This window comes from Coregonus lavaretus, assembly GCF_964263955.1.
Source record: "Coregonus lavaretus genome assembly, chromosome: 33".
Taxonomy (NCBI): Eukaryota; Metazoa; Chordata; class Actinopteri; order Salmoniformes; family Salmonidae; genus Coregonus; species Coregonus lavaretus.
Window position 1 is genome coordinate 11,751,164 of NC_140020.1, and position 8,501 is coordinate 11,759,664.

At 42.9% G+C, this 8,501-nt stretch overlaps 1 pseudogene across 1 annotated transcript; it reads left to right on the forward strand.

The window, feature by feature from the left end:
• Positions 1–342: 342 nt before the first annotated feature.
• Positions 343–8,115, forward strand: LOC311108138 (histone deacetylase 2-like; annotated as a pseudogene). Its single transcript has 9 exons — positions 343–397; positions 4,107–4,213; positions 4,323–4,440; positions 4,605–4,679; positions 6,426–6,564; positions 7,089–7,230; positions 7,550–7,658; positions 7,893–8,033; positions 8,102–8,115. The product of its transcript is annotated as a histone deacetylase 2-like (transcript).
• The last annotated feature ends 386 nt before the right edge of the window (positions 8,116–8,501 follow it).

Here is an 8,501-nt window from a genome sequence, read left to right on the forward strand (position 1 = left end):
AACATATTAAAATGAGTTTATGATGTCATGTCATAGTTCACAATAATAATTATTTTGATGAAAACCGAATTTTGCTTCGATATTCCTTCTTAATTGGCTCGATAAAGTTATGGGGAAATGGTTTATTGAATAAATGTGGCAACTCCTATCTTGCTGTGTGAAAAAATGTTGGCCAAGTTTTCAGGCCTTTTGACCAGGTCATTTTGTGTAGTCATTGGCCTACAAATTTAACTTAACCTGGCAACCCTGATTCTTCCTCCAAACATTTCGCTAGCGCTATCGACCATCACGTCCATTCTACCTTTGTTTGAGCAAGCAACCCAAACAAAAAGCCGACTCAACATGGCTTACACCGTTGCAGGTGGCACCAAGAAGAAAGTCTGTTACTCTTATGACGGTAAAGAAATGCATGTTCATTTTGACTTCAGCATTGGACATGGCTAGCCTAGCCATGACATCCAGTGCAGTGCAATATTCATTATCTTTGCTAACTAAGCTAGCCTGCCAAGTTAAGACATGATGGGATTTGTTTTTCTGTTCCTTTTATGATGATGAAATACGTTACAAGACGATGTCCTAGAATCTAGATATTGGTAAACTACTGTTGATAGTTAACGTTACTGTCGTCGCTACTAGCTTCACTCATCATGGGCATTGCTGGTTGAACTGCGAATTTAGCCAGCTAACGTTATTGTTCAATATTTCATTTTAGGAACTATTATTTTACACAAATATTGACACTTGTGTAGTATTTGTTTTATAAACTTGAAAATATAAACAAAGTTAGTTAGATTAGTACCTTTTATTGCTACCAACAAGGGCCATGTGTGTGATGTCGACGTCACATCATCAGCCATTGCGTATACTCTGCATTGTTTTATTGGTTACTGCTAGTAAACTGACAGTTGCACTGTAGTAGTAGCGAGATAGTATTAGTAAATACACATTGCCTTGAGAACGTATTCATACCCATTGATTTATTCCACATGTTGTTGTTAGAGCCTGAATTCAAATTAAATCGTTTTTTTCTCTCACCCATCTATACACAATACCCCATAATAACAAAGTGAAAACATGTTTTTAGACATGTTTACACATTGAAAATCAATACAGAAATATCTAATTTACAAGCATACCCATAACATGATGCAGCCACCAATTTGCTAGAAAATATGGAGAGTGGTATTCAGTAATGTATTGGATTTACCCCAAACACTGTATTCAGGACAAAAAGTTTTTTTGCAGTATTACTTTTGCACTGTCTTCCTTATTTTCACTCTGTCAATTAGGTTAGTATTGTGGAGTAACTACAATGTTGTAGATCCACCCTCAGTATGTGGGGGGTACAGAGATGAGGTAGTCATTCGAAAATCATGTTAAACACTATTATTGCACACAGTGAGTCTTGCAATTTATGTGACTTGCAAAGCAAATGTTTACTTGTGAACTTATTTAGGCTTGCCATAACAAAGGGGTTAAATATTGACTCAAGACATTTCAGCTTTACATTTTTTATTATACTGAATTAAAAAAATGATGCAACATGGAACATTTTCAACAAGTTACAGTTCATATAAGGACATCAGTCATTTGAAATAAATGCATTAGGCCCTAATCTATGGATCTTTCATGACTGGGTGGCAGGCCCACCCTCTGGGGAGCCAGGCCCAGCCAATCAGAATGAGTTTTTCCCCACAAAAGGGCTTTATTACAGACAGAAATACTCGTCAGTTTCATCAGCTGTCTGGGTGGCTGGTCTCAGACGATCCTGCAGGTGAAGAAGCCGGATGTGGAGGTCCTGGGCTGGCGTGGTTACATGTGGTCTGTGGTTGTGAAGGCGGTTGGACGTACTGCCAAAATCTCTAAAACAACATTGATGGTAGCGGAATGAACATTACATTCTCTGGCAACAACTCTGGTGGACATTCCTGCAGTCACCATGGCAATTGCAATGTCTGTGGCATTGTGTTGTGTGACAAAACTGCACATTTTAGAGTGGCCTTTTATTATCCCCAGCACAAGGTGCACCTGTGTAATGATCATGCTGTTTAATCAGCTTCTTGATATGCCACACTTGCCAGGTGGATGGATTATCTTGGCAAAGGGGAAATGCTCACTAATAGGGATGTAAACAAATTTGTGCACAATTTTAGAGAAAAGCTTTTTGTGCATACGGAAAATTTCTGGAATCTTTTATTTCAGCTCATGAAACATGGGACCAACACTTTTTGCATGTTACTTTCATATTTTTGTTCAGTATAATTAGTTTAAAAAAAATATATATATATAATAATAATTCCACTGACATTATGGGGTATTGTGACAAAGAAATATCTGTAATCCTTTTTAAATTCAACAAAATGTGGAAAAAATTAAGGGGTGTGAATACTTTCTGAAGGCACTGTAATTATAACCTGTGGTAGTAGTGCAGTAGCTATTACAGTGCATTCGGAAAGTATTCAGACCCCTTGACGTTTTCCACATTTTGTTACGTTACAGCCTTATTCTAAAATGTATTACATTGTTTTCCCCCCCCTAATTAATCTACACACAATACACCATAATGACAAAGCAAAAACAGGTTTTTATAAATGTTTGTTAATAAATAAAATGAAATATGACATTTACATAAGTATTCAGACCCTTTACTCAGTACTTTGTTGAAGCACCTTTGACAGCGATTACAGCCTCGATTCTTCTTGGGTATGACGCTACAAGCTTGGCACACCTGTATTTGGGGAGTTTTTCAAATTCTTCTCTGCAGATCCTCTCAAGCTCTGTCAGGTTGGATGGGGAGCGTCGCTGCACAGCTATTTTCAGGTCTCTCCAGAGATGTTCAAGTCCGGGCTCTGGCTGGGCCACTCAACAACATTGAGACTTGTCCCGAAGCCACTCCTGCATTGACTTGGCTGTGTACCTAGGGTCGTTGTCCTGTTGGAAGGTGAACCTTCACCCCAGTCTGAGGTCCTGAGCGCTCTGGAGCAGGTTTTCATCAAGGATTTCTCTGTACTTTGCTCCGTTCATCTTTCCTTCGATCCTGACTAGTCTCCCTGTCCCTGCCGCTGAAATACATCCCCACAGCATGATGCTGCCACCACCATGCTTCACCGTAGGGATGGTGGCAGGTTTCCTCCAGATGTGACGCTTGGCATTCAGGCCAAAGCGTTCAATCTTGGTTTCATCAGACCAGAGAATCTTGTTTCTCATGGTCTGAGTCCTTCAGGTGCCTTTTGGCAAACTCCAAGCGGGCTGTCGTGCCTTTTACTGAGGAGTGGCTTCTGTCTGGCCACTCTACCATAAAGATCTGATTGGTGGAGTGCTGCAGAGATGGTTGTCCTTCTGGAAGGTTCTCCCGTCTCCACAGGGGAACTCTAGAGCTCTGTCAGAGCTCCAATCGGGTTCTTGGTCACCTCCCTGACCAAGGCCCTTCTTCCACGATTGCTCAGTTTGGCCAGGCGGCCAGCTCTAGGAAGAGTTTTGGTGGTTCCAAACTTCTTCCATTTAAGAATGATGGAGGCCACTGTGTTCTTGGACTTTCAATGCTGCAGACATTTTTTGGTACCCTTCCCCAGATCTGTGCCTCGACACAATCATGTCTTGGAGCTCTACGGACAATTCCTTTGACGTCATGGCTTGGTTTTTGCTCTGACATGCACTGTCAACTGTGGGACCTTATATAGACAGGTGTGTGCCTTTCCAAATCATGTCCAATCGATTGAATTTACCACAGGTGAACTCCAATCAAGTTGAAGAAACATCTCAAGGATGATGAATGGAAACAGGATGCACTTGAGCTCAATTTCGAGTCTCAAAGCAAAGGGTCTGAATACTTATGTAAATAAGGTATTTCTGTTTATTTTTATTTTTGTCAATATGGGATATTGTGTGTAGATTGAGGAAAAAATATAATGTAAGACATTTTAGAATGAGGCTGTAACGTCACAAAATGTGGAAAAAGGGAAGGGGGCTGATACTTTCTGAATGCGCTGTATGTTTAGATCTTTTAATTTAAAAAAGGGTAATTAGGTGTATAAAAATGATCATTTATAAAATGTACTGTATCACTGTCTGACTGTAGAATAATGTGATTTTTCTCCCATATCCAGGTGATATCGGAAATTATTATTGACAAGGGCATCCAATGAAACCACACCGACTTCGCATGACCCACCTGCTGTTGAATTATGGGCTGTACAGAAAAATTGAAATATATGTAAGTTAATAACATGATTCCAGGGAGTAATGGTAACTAACACTGAATGTGTAGCTATGGCTTTTTCTATCTTTCTCCTTCAAGTGTTGTATTATTCTTTATGTTGCAGAGACCACACAAAGCCACTACAGAGGAAATGACCAAATATCACAGTGATGATTACATCAAGTTCCTCAAATCCATCCGACCAGACAACATGTCAGAGTACAGCAAGCAAATGCAGTGGTGTACGATGTTGGCTCCATAGCTAGGGCCAGGAGTTGTAATGAACCTTAAGACTGGACAGGGGACAACTAGTGTTAACACTAGCCTAGTGTTAAAAATACATATGAATTAAGTTTTTCTTCATATTGGATAACATGAAAAATAATGTTTTATTTTCCCCTCTAAGTCAATGTTGGGGAGGATTGTCCTGTGTTTGATGGGTTATTTGAGTTCTGCCAGCGATCCACTGGTGGCTCTGCTGGTACGTGCGTACACACAATAGCTTTTATTTATCCGGCATTATGTTGTAATGTCCAGGGAAACTGAAGATCATTCTATTGATGCTAAATATGAATTTGAGTGATAATTTAAACTCCACCCAGTTAGCAAATGAACACAACATATGCCCACGGGTACACATCTGTTGATCAGTATGAGCAACATTTACAGTTGAGTCTTTTAGGAGATGCTCTTGTCCAGAGCAACTTACAGTTAGTGCATTCATCTTAAGACGGCTGGGTGGGACAACCAAATCTCAGTCATAGTAAGTACTTTTTCCTCAATAAAGTAGCTATCAGCAAAGTCAGTGCTAGTAGGGGGGGAAAGAGCGAGTGTTAGTTCACGAAGGGGGGGGGGGGTGCTGTGGGATTCTTAAAGATACTCTTTGAATAGGTAGGGTTTCTGATGTTTTTGGAAGATGGGTAGGGACTCTGCTGTCCTAGCTTCAGGGGGAAGCTGTTTCCACCATTGGGGTGCCAGGACAAAGAAGAGCTTTCACTGGGCTGAGCGGGAGCTTCCCTCCCGTAGGGGTGGGAGGGCCATGAGACCAGAGGTGGCAGAACGGAGTACTTGGGTTGGAGTGTAGGGTTTGAGCATAGCCTGAAGGTAGGGAGGGGCAGTTCCTCTTGCTGCTCTGTAGGCAAGTACCATGGTCTTGTAGTGGATGCAAGCTTCAACTGGAAGCCAGCTGGGTGATATGGGAGAACTTGGGAAGGTTGAACACCAGGCGGGCCAGACGGGAGATGACAAGTGCCTGGATTAGGACCTGTGCCGCTTCCTGTGTGAAGAAAGGTCGTACTCTACGGATGTTGTAGAGCATGAACCTGCAGGAGCAAATCACTGCTTTGATGTTTGCAGAGAACGACAGGGTGTTGTCCAGGGTCACGCCAAGGTTCTTTGCACTCTTTGAGGGGGATACCATGGAGTTGTGAACCGTGATGTAGAGGTATTGCAGCGGGCAGGCCTTTCCCGGGAGGAAGAGCAGCTCCGTGTTGTTGAGCTTAAATATAATAATATAATATGCCATTTAGTAGACGCTTTTATCCAAAGCGACTTACAGTCATGTGTGCATACATTTTTACGTATGGGTGGTCCCGGGGATCGAACCCACTACCCTGGTGTTACAAGCGCCATGCTCTACCAATTGAGCTACAGAGGACCACCCATACGTATACATATGGATGTCAGCTTGAGGTGGTGGGCTGACATCCAAGCTGAGATATCTGCCAAGCACGCAGAGATGCGTGTCGCCACCTGGGTGTCAGAAGGGGGAAGGAGAACAGTAGTTGTCATCTGCATAGCAATAATAGGAGAGACCAATTTAGCTAACATTTGACTGACATTTCCAAAACAACGAGAAGTTTGATCATTAGTCAGGCGATGTCTTCAGTACATAGGAAGCCACTCAGAGGAACAGAACCAGATCAGACCACTGTGTCTGTCTGCTACCTCAGGCTCTAGGGAGACGTGGATGTTGCAGCACAGTTGGGGATTTGTACACACTGCCGTGTTTACAGGGTTTTATTGAAGCTCTGTTGTCAAAGGTAATTTATTTCTCATGCTTTTTTCTCTGTGAAATGTTTGCTTTTACAGCCCAAACTTTGGATTTCCTCTGTTTTTAACTGCAAAGAGTAGAACTAGTCCCTCTTGGTTTAGAAATTGCAACATATGCTTGTGAAAATACAGAAATACTGTAAACTAAAAACATGTTTTTCCTCCCCTGGAACAGCGGGATCAGTGAAACTTAACAGGCAGCAGACAGACATTGCGGTGAACTGGGCCGGTGTACTCCACCACGCCAAGAAGTCTGAGGCCTCTGGCTTCTGTTACGTCAATGACATCTTCCTGGCCATTCTGGAGCTCCACAAGTGAGTTTGTGTTCCCCAGATAGACATTTACATTACATTTTAGTCATTTAGCAGACGCTCTTATCCAGAGCGACTTACAGTTAGTGAATACATATTTTTTTTATACTGGCCCCCCGTGGGAATCGAACCCACAACCCTGGCGTTGAAAACGCCATGCTCTATCAACTGAGCTACATCCTGCCGGCCATTCCCTCCCCTACCCTGGACGACTTGTGCGCCGCCCATGAGTCTCCCGGTCGGGGCCGGCTGCGACAGAGCCTGGATTCGAACCAGGATCTCTAGTGGCACAGTTAGCACTGCGATGCAGTGCCTTAGACCACTGCGCCACTCAGGAGGTAGACACTGGCTTAACAGTATGACTCATACAATGAAATGCATCAGTGATGGTGCCTTTCTTTTTGTTTGTGTAAACCTCCTGAATCAACGTCTGTAATAAATGCCCTATACTTTTTATTCTACTATGCATGCCTCTGATTTAATTCTTCACACCCATCAATTAAACATGTAGGAGGCAATATTCCCAGGTACCACCAGAGGGTGCTGTACATTGATATTGACATCCACCATGGAGATGGAGTGGAGGAGGCCTTCTATACCACAGACAGGGTCATGTCCGTGTCCTTCCACAAATACAGAGAGTACTTCCTCGGGACTGGAGACCTCAGGGTGAGTACTTGGCCATGTCCCAAATGGCACTACTTTTGATCAGTAAAAGTAGTGCATTATGTAGGAAATAGGGTGTTGTTTGGGATGCAGCCCCCCCGTCTCAGACCTCAATTTGAACTTCCTGGTCCTCTGTTACACTCAGTGGCTCATTGATACCTGGTTAGAGACTTTCTTTCCATAACTATAGTTGTGAATGTCTTCGATTAGACATGCTGACTAAGAAATAATCTCACTTCCACAATTTGCCTCGGCATTTTACTTGGGAAGAGTGCTTTATGATGGATGCAGTATTTAAGTTATGGATTAGCAAGTGTGCTAGATGATGGCCAAGGTGATGGAGATATACCAGCCCAGTGCAGTGGTGCTGCAGTGTGGAGCAGACTCCCTCTCAGGAGACCGACTGGGCTGCTTCAACCTCACCATCTGCGGTAAGAAAGCTGTCTGCTTGTCTGCTAACTTTTTTGTGGATGAGGCCACTTTAAAATTGTGTAGCTTTGTTAAATGTAATGATTGAGCCAGCGTTGTACGTTTTTAGTGTGTCATTGATTGAACTGGATGGATCAAATCTAACTTGGACTTCAAGAAGCATATTATATTCTAAGCCCTCCATGTTTTTCCTACAGTGTTTAATGTTTTGTCACTCCATGCTGTATTTCCACCAGGCCATGCCAAGTGTGTTGAATACATGAAGTCGTTCAACCTTCCCCTACTGATGCTGGGTGGCGGAGGCTACACCATCCGCAACGTGGCCCGCTGCTGGACCTACGAGATGGCCGTGGCTCTGGACACTGACATCCCTGATGGTGTGTTGCTCATCCCTATTCAAAATATCCCATATCCCTGCCTCTTTAAGGTGCTTTCCTTATTTCAGTGTCAGTTGCCTAGACATGTATACTGGAGGGAAAATATCAGGCTACTGAGACCAGTGTACTTTTCATGGTTTACTTAATACAATTGAAAAAGAAAAGGAGAGCCTTACACTCTAGGAGCTCAGATGCAATAATCTAATAACCAACGTTTCGACAGACAAGCTGTCTTCATCAGGGTATAATGACAAACACTGCGGGTCACTAATTTATATACTTTGAAAGGATTTGCCTTCAGATTTACTTAATACAATGTATTCTCTCCCCCTGAGATATGGGATGGGTCTCTAGAGAAAATGCTATGTGGCCTCAACACTAGACGGGCTGTGTCCCAAATGGCACCCTATTCCCTACATGGTGCACTACTTTTGGCCAGCGCCCTGTTGTCCCTGGTGAAAAGTAGTG